Source organism: Hyaena hyaena, unplaced genomic scaffold (assembly GCF_003009895.1).
Source record: "Hyaena hyaena isolate Hyena2069 unplaced genomic scaffold, ASM300989v1 scaffold_683, whole genome shotgun sequence".
NCBI classification, from domain to species: domain Eukaryota; kingdom Metazoa; phylum Chordata; class Mammalia; order Carnivora; family Hyaenidae; genus Hyaena; species Hyaena hyaena.
In genome coordinates, this window is record NW_024081314.1 from 818,923 (window position 1) to 832,539 (window position 13,617).

At 41.2% G+C, this 13,617-nt stretch overlaps 1 pseudogene; it reads left to right on the forward strand.

Moving 5' to 3' along the window:
• The first annotated feature begins 2,286 nt into the window (after positions 1–2,286).
• On the forward strand, positions 2,287–2,749 carry LOC120220281 (annotated as a pseudogene).
• The last annotated feature ends 10,868 nt before the right edge of the window (positions 2,750–13,617 follow it).

The window sequence follows — 13,617 nt, forward strand, 5'->3', positions numbered from 1 at the left end:
TTTTTTGAGGTAATTGCCAATTCACATGCAGCTGTAGAGATTCTGTAAACACTCATGCTTCACACCGCCAGAGCCTGGGTGGCTTAGTCAGTTAAGCGCCGACTTCAGCTCAGGTCATGATTTCACGGTTCATGGGTTCGAGCCCCATGTTGGGCTTTGTGCTGACAACCTCAGGGCCTGGAGCCTGCTTTGGATTCTATGTCTCCCTCTCTGCCCCTCCCCCACTCATGCTCTCTCTCTCTCTCTCTCTCTCTCTCTCTCAAAAATAAACAAACACTAAAAATTTTAAATTTTTTTTTTTTTACAGATAGTTTATTGTCAAGTTGGTTTCCATATAACACCCTGTGCTCATCCCCACAAGTGCCCTCCTCCATGCCCATCTCCCCCTCCCCCCTCCACACCGATGAGTCCTCAGTTTGTTCTAAGCATTCAAGAGTCTCTCATGGTTTGCCTCTCTCCCTTTCCCCCACCATTTCTACCCTTCTTCTCCCCCATGGTCCTCTGTTAAGTTCCTCCCAATCCTCCTATACGTGCAAACATATGATATTTGTCCTTCTCTGCCTGACTTATTTCGCTCAGCATAACACCCTCAAGGTCCATCCATGTTGCTACACATGGCCAGATTTCATTCTTTCTCATTGCCATGTAGTATTCCATGGTCTAGATAAACCACATCTTCTTGATCCATTCATCTGTTGATGGACACTTAGGCTCTTTCCATGTTTTAGCTATTGTGGAGAGTGCTGCTATGAACATTGGGGTACATGTGCTCCTATGCATCAGCATCTCTATATCCCTTGGGTAAATTCCTAGCAGTGCTATTGCTGGGTCATAGGGGAGTTCTATTGTTAATTTTTTGAGGAACCTCCACACTGTTTTCCAGAGGGGCTGTACCAGTTTACATTCCCACCAACAGTGCAGGAGGGTGCCCGTTTCTCCACATCCTCGCCAGCATCTAGATTTCTCTGATTTGCTCATTTTAGCCACTCTGACTGAATCAAGAGCAAAAATAAACTATTGGGACGTCATCAAGATTAAAAGCTTCTGCATGGCAAAGGAAACAACCCACAAAACTAATAGGCAACCAACGGAATGGGAAAAGATAGTTGCAAATGACATATCAGATAAAGGGTTAATATCCAGAATCTATAAGGAACTCACCAAACTCCATGCCTGAGAAACCAATAACGCAGTGAAGAAATGGGCAAAAGATATGAACAGACACTTCTCCAAAGAGGACATCCAGATGGCCAACAGACACATGAAACGATGCTCAGCATCCCTCCCCATCAGGGAAATACAAATCAAAACCACATTGAGATACCACCTCACGCCAGTAAAAAAAAATTTTTTAACATTTATTTTTGAGAGACAGAACATGAGCAGGGGAGGGGCAGTGAGAGAGGGAGACACAGAATCTGAAGCCCGCTACAGGCTCTGAGCTGTCAGCAGAGCCCAATGCGGGGCTTGAACTCATGGACCACGAGATCATGACCTGAGCTGAAGTCGGACGTATAACCGACTGAGCCACCCAGGTGCCCCTTACAATTTTTTTTTTTTAAAAAGATGAAATGTGGTCTCATGGGTAAAATGTGTAGCGCAGTGTCTGGCACATGGCAGGCACCGATCATATGATCCTCCTTTGTCTCAATAAAATGCAAGCTGTGAGTGATTTCCTGGGTGACCTAAGCTTGTTATGTAGGCAGCTATAGGACACAATTTTAGGAACCTCAAAAGAGTTCTGTGACTCCCCTAATGTCCAATCTAACATAAAGCTCCAAGTTACTATTTTATTTAAGTCATGATCTTGAGAAAAGGCAAGTATCTGAGAGAGGAGGGCCATTTTAGGCTATCAGTGACATATTAATACAAGGCCACCCCATATGTTGACAAGAGCACTCACTTGGGCATTAAGAGGTCTGAGCTTAAAACACTGTGTGATCCTGAGCAATTGATTACAATTTCTCAGCTTTTCTCTACTAGAGGGAGAGTGAGGGACCAAGTCACCATCTAGCTCTTTGGAGCTATGAATGGAGGCTCTGGAGAGCAGGTTCTGAGGTGCAGCAGAAAGGAGAAAGCAGACATGTGTGTGCCCTTAAAGGACTCTTGAACTCCTGAGGGAAAAAGGGACACCAAAAAAGGACCTCAAAATGATGCGGGATTTTGCGTGCTCTTTCCAGTGCCTCTGTGACTGCTAGCGGGTAGGACTCAGTAGAAACATTAGCACAATAAGTGGCAGAAAAGTTAAGATTTTGTGGGTTACCTTTCCTTCAGGCGGCCGGGGAGATGGTGGCCGTTCAGACGGAGCCTGCTGACGGAAAGTAGCCAGCCATCTTTCAAAATAAGAAGAGGGTCCTGCTTGGAGGAAGTGGCAAGGAGAAGCTCTTGTGACACCACAGAAACTGGTCTGGGCCTCAGTACACCCAAGGAGGCCACCGAGGGCACCTATATTGACAAGAAATTCCCCTTTCCTTGTAATGTCTCCATCGGAGGGCGGCTTCTGTCTGGTGTGGTGACCAGGATGAAGATGCATAGGACCATTGTCACCCTGAGACTATCTCCACTACATCCGAAAGTACAACCACTTTGAGAAACGTCACAGGAACCTGCCCGTGCACCTGTCCCCCTGCTTCCGGGATGTCCGCATCAGCGACATTGTCACAGTGGGTGAGTGCCGGCCCTTGTGTGCTTCAGCATGCTCAAAGTCACGGAGGCCACTGGCACCAAGAAACAATTTCAGAAGTTCTGAGACTTGACATCTGCCCTCTACCCTAAAGAAAGAAAGTTATTTACCCAGTCAAAAATTTTTTGTGTGTGTGGATTACTTAAGTATCTTGAAAGTCTGTCCTTACAGGCAGGACAGACGAAGTCCCACATTGCTAACTGGACAGTTCTATATTCCATTCCTTCATTTTATTTTTTTATTAAAAAAATTTTAACGTTTATTTATTTTTGAGAAAGAGAAAGAGTGCAAGTCAGGGAGGGGCAGAGAGAAGGGGAGACACAGAATCTGAAGCAGGCTCCAGACTTCAAGCTGTCAGCCCAGAGCATGATGCGGGGCTTGAACCCACGAGTTGTGAGATCATGACCTGAACCAAAGTCAGACGCTTAACTGACTGGGCCACTCAGGTACCCCCTTTCCTTCATTTTATAATCCGTGTTACTCTTATCTTTGATCTACCCTGAGTGCCACAGGTTAATTTTGCCCAAGTGTGATAGAAATAGTCTACAAATATGCTTTCTGGTACATGGCAGGTATCTAACTAAAACTTGTTAAAGAAAAATGCCACTTCTGGTACTAGAAATAGGCTTTAGTGCATTGTTCAGTCTCTGCTATTTGTGTCCTTAACTTGGTCTGAAGAAGAATGCTCAGAAATTATAAAAATAGGTACATTATGTGAATCTTATTGGGGACACTCGTCTTTCAAACAAAAATCCCACAAGTCTGGTATAAATTGATGGGAAAAAGATTCTTTGTCTCTATTTGTACTCAGTGATAATGATGGAATGATAATAGTAGAGATTAATTTACTATTTATCAAATAACTATTTCCTATAACATACTGTAGATGCAAAGTTGAATTACTGTATAGTCCTTGTTCTCAGGCATTCATTCCAGAGAAGAACATGGAAATATAAATATTTAGAATATATAGTATAGTAAACCTTAATAAAAGCAAGTATGAAGTGTGGTATTATTTTCTTTACAGTAAATTACCTTAAAACCTTGGTTTGCAAGCATAATTTATTCTGGAAACATGCTTGTAATCTAAAGCACTTGTATATCAAAGTGAATTTTCCCATAAGAAATAATGGAAACTCAAGTGATTCATTCCATAACCCAAAGATATCCATATAAAAATGATTATGATGCTGTAATATAATACAAAATAATAAAGAAAATACAAAATATAAAGAAAAATAAATTAACCTGCACTTACCTTTGAAAACCTTCATGGCTGGTGTGAAGGAGACCAGAGAGAGGAGGGTTATTATGTAGGACGACTTTCACTATCACTAACGGAATCACTGCTATTTATTGGCTCAGTGGAATCTTTTTCTGCATGGGGCCATTGTATATGCTCCCACGGATGTTGACTATAATCTAACTGGTAATAAAACAGCAGAGGGAAAGGTCTATATCTGCAGGCAGCCTGATCTAGAATGAAGCAAAGCATTCCTAAGCTTACTCTTGTATGGGAAAGCAGAGGACTGTCCATAGGTGCTTTGAGGTGACAAAAATACACTAATGCCAGTTGTGGATACCTTCCAATGTTCTGAAAAATCATGGATTTCTGCCAAACATCGTGGCCAGAGACCTAGCATCCAACATGGGAGACGATTATCCACATAGCAAGTGGGGGAGAGAGAGAAGAACCGTTGGCTCAGTTGTGAACGTAGGACATTCGATGTTCCATGCTATTTTGTATGGCAAGATGTTGCTTGTTTATCGAGTTAAAATGTATTAGAAATGTTTGCCTGTCTTGTGGAATACTTGGAGAACAAGTTACTCACAATCCAAGGTTTTACTGTGTTTGCATTTTGGGGAATTATACATGGAAAAGTATAGAAAGGGCAACAACTAAAAAAAAAGTCTTTGTTTTCTGTGGTCTAGTGATTCCCACCATTACTATCTTAAGATCAAGTAGAGAGTTTGATAAAGGAGAGTGTTTATGTGTAAATCTAACACACACACACACACACACACACACACAGTTTCAAGTTGGAAAGATGAGATTTAGCTTTTAATATAATATGAACTACAGTATGCTTGATAAATATGAAGACTAATCAGAGAGCATTGGCAAATAATCTTCAACTTGTCTCAAAAAGAAAACTGGAACCATCTTTAAGACCCAGGACAAATGCCACATTATACAAAAAATCTTAAATGTTGATTTATTTTTTGAGAAAGAGAGAGAGAGAGTCAGAGAGCAAGAGAGAGATTGAGGATCTGAAGCAGGCTCTGTGCTGACAGCAGAGAGCCAGATGTGGGGCTCAAATTCATGAAATGTAAGATCATGACCTGAGCCAAACTCGGACGCTTAGCTAACTGAGCCACCCAGGTGCCCCTACACAAAAACTTTTAACAGATCCTCCAGCTGGAAACAATCTCTCTCCACCATGTTGCCAGTCTGCCTGGTGTTAGAGCTCTTTTGCCTATGAGCATCTAAAATTAGACTGTGTGCTCATTGAGAGAACAGACTTTGTTTTGCTCATGTTTGTATCCCTCCAAGTACAATGGGACACCCACAGTAGGTGATTGATATGCATATGCTGAACGAAACTGAATGTTGGAAGTCTCTCTCACAGAAGGGTATGCTATATACTGGAAAATAGAATCCATGTGCATTTTCAAATAGTTTATTGTTAAATTAGTTTCCACATAACACTCAGTGCTCATCCCCACAAGTGTCCTCCTCCATGCCCATCCCCCCTCCCCCCCACATCCATCAGTCCTCAGTTTTTGTCAGCATTCAAGAGTCTCTCATGGTTTGCCTCTCTCCCTTTCCCCCACCATTTCCGCCCTTCTTCTCCCCCTTGTTCCTCCGTCAAGTTCCTCCTAATCCTCCTATGCGTGCAAACATATGATATTTGTCCTTCTCTGCCTGACTTATTTCGCTCAGCATAACACCCTCAAGGTCCATCCATGTTGCTACACATGGCCAGATTTCATTGTTTCTCATTGCCGAATCCATGTGCATTTTCAAAGGCTGGGGAGAGTTTAAGCTAACCATTTGAATTTATAGACCCACAATGAAAAGTAGAATGTTACTGTCTTTGGCTAATCATAATTGATTAGATGACATTTTATTAATTGTAAGATATATGTCAAGAATATTAATTTATTGTTGCCTTACCAGATACTAAAAGTTTCTAAGTTGCTCTTGTTAAAACTTAGTCGTATAGAAGTACAGAGAATTATATGGTAATATAAGGAAAATGTAACTTGCAGAAGAGAGAGTTCACTTACCATTAGTTGCCAATAACTATCACATGAATCTGTTTTTATTAAGTCTTCCTAAAAGCACTGTTTAGATATAGGGCCATAGTAGAATGAATATAAAGCAATTATACCTCCTTTTGGTGCCTTTATAATTCCAAGTTTACAGATACTAGAAAATTAATTAAGGTAAAGTGACACATATAATTTATTAGGTGACACTCTTGCTAGTTGCATTGTTTTAAATAATATGTTAGTCCGTCTTTTGGGGATTATGTGTAAAGTGTTCCCTCCATAACAGTCTAGGTCAAATATGGCCCCTAGATATATTATTTGCCTATTTAATGTCTTTTGGTTCCAAACTAAGCCTTCTATATATTCTGTTCTGTTATGCCAGGGCCACAGTTCTGCACATGGTATTTTCAGAATCCATTCCAGTAAGGTTGGACCAACTGGAGACACAAAGAGGAGGATGGAGAGTGGAAAAATAGAAGCAACTTTCTTTCCATTTCTCACTCTTCCCTAACTGTGGACGTTCTCACTAGCTTCAGCTTCTTTTGACCCTTCCAGAACCCGAATTATTCCACACCTTACGAGGTACGAGCATCAGCTCGGCGGCTCCTCTTCTCAAGGTAGGAGCCCCAGCTTCATGGGACCCTTCCTCTGAGCTCCTGATGCCCCTGTGGCAGCCAGGCAGCAGCCCCTCCACGGTCAGAGCGCCGGTCTCGCGGGTCTGTCCCTCTGAGTTGCCAGGTTCTAGAATTTCCAGACTGGCCCCTTTCGTTCGTCCTGCCCTCTTGGAGGGAACTGCCTCCTGCAGCGCTCGTTCCTGGGTTCTCTTTGTGTCCCCTTTCTGCTCTGTCAGTCCTCTGACAAGTCCACATACTAATTCTCTAGTAAAATACTTAGTGTCGTTTCTCATTTTGTTGCCTAGACCCTGACTGATATGCTTAGGCTCAATGTTTTTAAATAATTTACTCCCAATACTGTCCTCATTTCCAGAAAATTGGAAGGTATTTGCAATGTATCTGCAGTTTACAAGAGCAAGACTTTTTTTTTTTTTTTTTAATTTTTTTTTTTTAATGTTTTTTATTTATTTCTAGGAGAGAGAGAGAGACAGCGTGAGCAGGGGAGGGTCAGAGAGAGAGGGAGTCACAGACTGAAACAGGCTCCAGGCTCCGAGCTGGCAGTCAGCACAGAGCCCGACGCGGGGCTCGAACCCACGAACCGCGAGATCATGACCCAAGCGAAAGTCGGACGCTCAACCGACTAAGCCACCCAGGCGCCCCAACAAGAGCAAGACTCTTAAGATCAAAGAAATTTATTATACATGAGTGAGTTACTGCATTACAGACTCATAATGTGCGCTCTCCTGTAGTTTAGCACCACAAGTGTTTACTACCTACCTACTGTATGTCAGGAACTGTGAGGTGCTGGGGATGCAAATTTAAGTGTTCCTTATCCTTAAGAGAAAAAGGAATTCCGGGGCTCCTGGGTGGCTCAGCGGGTGAACGTCCAAGTTTTGATTTTGGCTCAGGTCATGATCCCAGGATCATGGGATTGAGCCCTGTGTTGGGCTATGCTGGGCATGGAACCTGCTTGAGATTCCCCCCCCCCCACCTCTCTCTCTTTCTCTCTCTCTCTCTCCCACTGTTACTTTCTCTCTCTAAATTGTAAAAAGAAAGAAGAAGGAAAGGAAGAAAAAAGAAAAGAATTCCTACCTATTACATGTAATAGGAGCTTTAATAAAGGATGCACAAGAGCTTGTGGGAACCTGGAGGAGACCTTGTACTGAGCTTTAAGGAACTTAAGTGGATGCTGGTATTCACTGTGGGTTTTCAGAAACTATGAACAGACATATATACTTGAAAGCTTGACAGAGTCAGTGCTTTATATGGAGCCGTTACATGTCAAATGGTTGGGTTGCTTTGGCAGGTGCTCAAGGACAACATAGCTCACTGGATTCCTATGTCTCATAGTTATCGCAAATAATTGCAGTGAAGTAACTAATCCAGGAAGATTTAGACTTGAGAAAAATTATCAGGATGAGGTCATATATCTAAAGTTAAATGTCATATACACTGACATATTTAATTTAGACTTAGAATGTGCTAAATCTTACACTTACCAAAATTACTGACGAAAGAACTTGTGGGTGAGGATCATGATTTAATGAACGGTTGCAGTCATGCCTGGGGAGTGGCGTCGTAACACGTATCAGCATGTTGTTCCTTTTCATTGCTGAATAGCATTCCATTGCATAGATAGAATGTGTTTTGTTTACCCACTTCCCAGTTGGTGAATATTGTGGTTGCTTCCACTTTTGGGCTGTTACGAATAATGCAGCTTTGGGCATTTGCATACAAGTTTTTATGGGCACATGTTTTCTCTTGGGAAGATATCTCAGAGTGGAATTGCTGGGTCATGTGGTAAATCTATGCTTAACATTTTTAAGAAATTGCCTGTTTTTCAAAGTGTCATGCCATTTTACATTTCAACTAGCAGTATAAACGCCTTGGCTTGACCACAGTCTTACCAATATTTTATTTGTCGGTCTTTTTCATTTTAGCATTTTGGTGGGTGTGTAAAGGTACTGCATTGTTGTTCTAATTTGTATTCATCCGATCACCAAGGAAGTTGAATACATTTCCATATATTTACTGACTACTTGGATGTTACCTTTTATAGAGAGTGCTTGTTCAAAATCTTTTGCCCCTTTTTCTATTGTGTTGTCTGCCTTTTTTGTTTTTAAAGATTTATAAAGTTATGTCTACACCCAATGTGGGGCTTGAACTCCCATCCCCGAGATCAAGAGTCATGTGCTCTATCAATTCAGTCAGACAGGCACCCCTGTCTGGCTTTCTCTTAATGACTTGTGGAAGTTCTTTGGGTCTTCTGGGTAGGTCTTTTGTGGATATATGTAATGCAAGCCTCTTTTCCACTTTGTGGCTTGTCTTTTCCTCCTTGTAAAGGTGTTTTAGATGAACAGAGTATCTTAATTAAGTCTATTTTACCAACTTTTCCTTTTATGGTCAAAGTTTTGTTCTGTTTGAGAAATCTTTGCTTACCCCAAGTTTGTGAAGATGTTTTATTTTAAAAGAATTATAGTTTTATATAATTTAGATTATTTATAGTTTATCTGGTATTTTTTTGTTGTGTGAGGTAGCAGTCAAGATTCCCTTGATCTTCTGTTACTGCTTTCAATAAATTTTCAACATAATTTATTGAAAAGGCTATGCTTCGCTTCACTCCAGGGCAGTACCTGTCAAAAAATTAAGGTAGATGTGGGTTTCTGGACTCAGATTGTACCTTCTTGTCTATCTTCATGCCAATGTCACCCTATCTTAACTGCTCTAGCAGCTTTGTCATCTCTTGAAATCTGGTAGCCAAAGGCTCCCAGGTTTGTTTTTTTCTTCTTCAAGACTGTCTTGAGCTGGGGTGTCTGGGTGGCTCAGTCAGAATCCAACTCTTTGGTTTTGGCTCATGTCATGATCCCAGGGTTGTGAGACTGAGCTCCTTGTCAGGCTCATGCTAAGCATGGAGGCTGCCTAAGATTCTCCCTCTGCCTCACCTCCCAGCTCATGCTCTTTCTCTCTCTCTAAAAAAAAAAAAAAAAAAAGGACCGTCATGAGGATTCCTGTCCCTTGGCATTTTATGTAATTTTAGAATCAATTTGTCGATCTCCATGAAAGTATCTGCTTGGATCACACAGAATCTTTAAGTCAACTGGAAGCTTTACAATATCAAACCTAATTTATTAACATGACATAATCTGCCATTTATTTGGGTCTTTAATTTCAGTGATGTTTTACCATACACAAAAATAAACTCAAAATGGAAGAAGGACCTGAATGTGAGACAGGAAACCATCAAAATCCTAGAGGAGAAAGCAAGAAACTACCTCCTTGACCTCAACCGCAGCAATTTCTTTACTTAAAACATCCCCAAAGGCAAGGGAATCAAGAGCAAAAATGAACTATTGGGACCTCATCAAGATAAAAGCTTTTGCACGGCAAAGGAAACAATCCATAAAACTAATAGGCAACTGATGGAATGGGAAAAGATAGTTGCAAATGACATACTGGAATAAAGGACTAGTATCCAAAATCTATAAGGAACTCACCAAACTTCACTCCCGAAAAACAAACAACCCAGTGAAGAAATGGGCAGAAGACATGAACAGACACTTCTCCAAAGAAGGCATCCAGATGGCCAACAGACACATGAAACGATGCTCAGTGTCCCTCCTCACCAGGGCGATACAAATCAAAACCACACTGAGATACCACCTCACGCCGGTCAGATTGGCTAAAATGAACAAATCAGGAGACTCGAGATGCTGGCGAGGATGTGGAGAAACAGGCACCCTCCTACACTGTTGGTGGGAATGTAAACTGGTGCAGCCCCTCTGGAAAAGTGTGGAGGTTCCTCAAAAAATTAACAATAGAACTCTCCTAACACCCAGCAATAGCACTGCTAGGAATTTACCCAGGGGATAATGGAATGCTGATGCATAGGGGCACATGTACCCCAATGATCATAGCAGCACTCTCAACAATAGTCAAACATGGAAAGAGCCTAAGTGTCCATCAACGGACAAATGGATCAAGAAGATGTGGTTTATCGATACAATGGAATACTACATGGCAATGAGAAAGAATGAAATCTGGCCATTTGTAGCAATGTGGATGGACCTTGAGGGTGTTATGCTGAGTGAAATAAGTCAGGCAGAGAAAGACAGATACCATATGTTTGCACAGGACGGTCAGGAGAAATTTAACGGAGGACTATGGGGGAGGAGAAGGGGGAAAGTAGTTGGGGAGAGGGAGGGAGGCAAACCATGAGAGACTCTGGAATACTGAGAACAAACTGAGGGCTGATGCAGGTGGGGGAGAGAGAGTGGGGGGTGATGGGCATGGAGGAGGGCACTTGTGAGGAGTACTGGGTGTTATATGGGTACCAACTTGACCATAAACTATGAAAGAAAAAAAACTACCCTAAGAAATCGAAGATACTAGAAATCAAAAGGGTGGTTGCCTATAGGAGGTAGAGACTCATGTGCCTTTCTGGAACGGAATGTTGTTGAGTGACAAAAATGTGCTATAAGTTGATTAAATTTCTAGTTACATGGGTGTAAATATTTGACAAAATTCTTACAAATGTACACTTAAAACTGGTGCATTTCTCTGCATGTAAAGATTTCCTGAGTAAAAATAAACTACTCTCAGCAACTCCTAAAAAAGAATTCAGTGATGTTTTGTTAGTTTCAAGTATACAGATCTTGCATTTCATTTTTTCTTTTTACGTATTTGATAGTTTTCTGTATTGTAAATGGAATCCTCCTAAAATTTCATCTTCTCTTTATTACAGGTATACATGTATATAATTGTTATATATAATTATGTTGGCAGTGCACTGCTTTTCCAAATTCATTCATGATTTCCAACAGTTTATTTGCAAATAATGGCATTTTATTTTAAAATTTCTTAGTTTTCTAGGTTTACTGAAATGATTAGGATCTCTATAAACAACAAGTTGTGAGAATGAGAACACTTGAGTTCTTCCTGATATCAATTTTTTTTTTGGAGGGAGGGAGGGGAGGGAGAGAGAGAGAGAGAGAGAGAGAGGGAGGGATGGAGGGAGGGGCAGACAGAGAGGGAGGGAGAATCTTAAGCAGGCTCCATGCCCAGCACAGAGCATGACTCAGGGTGCGGGTGGGGCTTGATCTCATGACTCTGAGATCATGAACTGAGATGAAACCAAGAGTTGGATGCTTAACTGACTGAGCCACCCAGGTGTCCCACATAAGCTATTTCTTGATTAAAAAAAAAAAAAAGTTTATTTATTTTGAAAGAGAGAGAGAGACTGCAAATAAGGAAGGGGCAGGCAGAGAGAGAATCCCAAGCAGCCTCTATGCTGTCAGCAAAGAACCCGATGCAGGGCTTGAACTCACAAACTGTGAGATGAAATCAAGAGGCAGATGCTTAACCAACTGAGCCCCAAGTGCTCCATCTAGCCACTGATTTTTAATTTTTAGGTATTATCCATAGATTTAACCACTGTGGAAGATGAGGATCTAGATAATTTTTCTACCTTACCTCCATAACACCATGTTCTCTCCCACTACAAGTATGCTGTAATTTTGATTAGATTCTTATTTGCTGTTAACAAAGCCATGACATTCAAACACTGGACATTGTTTATTTTTCTTTTCTAGGCACCATTTTGCTTTCCTGGAATTAATTACTGCCAGGTTTTTTTTTTTTGTCGGATTTCAGTTTAGGCTAAGTTTTTGCTTAGAAACAACACCATTACTGATTAAAAGGCCCTGGGGGCCTTAAAAACATCCCTTCCATCCAGCTCTGATTTCAGCCACAGAGGCAGTGGTTAGTTCTAAAAGGGGTCAGATTTCTTGCCTACTCTTTCAGCTGTCTGCTTCAGGGCCTTCTCTGACACTTAAGGAGCCTTCCTGGCCAGGTCCAAGTGGCACACTTCAGGAGATAATGCCCATAATGCCCTGCCAGCAACTCAACCATGAGTGAGAGTCTGTAGATAAATGCCCCAGCCACTTGTCTTTCAGAACAATTGTGGGAGCTATCACACAGCCTCTCAGAAGACCTGGTAGAACCAAGCTGTCATTGTCTACACAGCAAGGACTTCAATAATGCACTCTTATGTTAACCTTTCCCACCTCTCCATCTCAGTATCACTAACTCCCTCACTCCTATTTTCTGGGGTCTCCAAAGAAAATGATCTTACTTGTGCTCTTTTCTCAGTCTGTTTTTAGGAACCTCTTACTGTTTGCTAGGTGTCTAACTCTTAAGGTACTGAGATGCATCAGGTATTTTATCAGTTTAATCTTTCTCAAACAAGTCTCTCCAGGAGCTTCTAATATGCTGTTATGCTCTATGCCTGGTGTAGTGTCATCCTTGGGTACCCCATCACCATCCACCAGGGGTTTCCATCTTCCTGCTTGTGTGGAAGCCCATTTTCTGCATCTAATGTCTTCATTTTGCTTAATTTATACCCTTATTTTTATGAAGCATATCTTCTAGTGGCTTCCTGAGAAAGGTTGTATGGTAGGTAAAGTTTTTGAGAGCTTGCACCACTAAAAAGATCTTAATTTTTACCCTTAGGTTTGATTAATAGTTTATTTGGATCCAGAAGTTTAGGTTGGAAATTTCTTTCTCAGTTTTGAAGGCACTGCTTCTGGTGAAATTTGAAGCTATCCTGATTCTTATTCCTTGGTGTCTGATCTGTCCTTTTTCTTTGAAAACATAGATCTTCTCTTTGACCCCCATGTCTCTGAAATTTCACAATGATGTGCTTTGGTACAGATTTTTAAAATCTGTGTCTCCTCAATCTAGAACTGAAGTTCTTCAGTACTGGAAACACTTCTTGAAATACTCTACTGATTTCTTGTTTCTTTTTGGAGAGATTGGATAATGGGGCTGCCTCCCCGGCTATTAGTCTTAACTCTCGCCCTCTCTCCCCATTGTTTCCATTTCTTTTATTTTCTGAGGAATTTCTTCAACTTTATATTCTACACTTTGGATTGAATTATTCAGCTATGCTATCATATTTTCTAAAAGCTTTATTTTCTAAAAGCTCCTTTTTAGTATCCTACTTGACTCATACTTGCAGCATCTTTCAGAATATATATATTTTTCTTT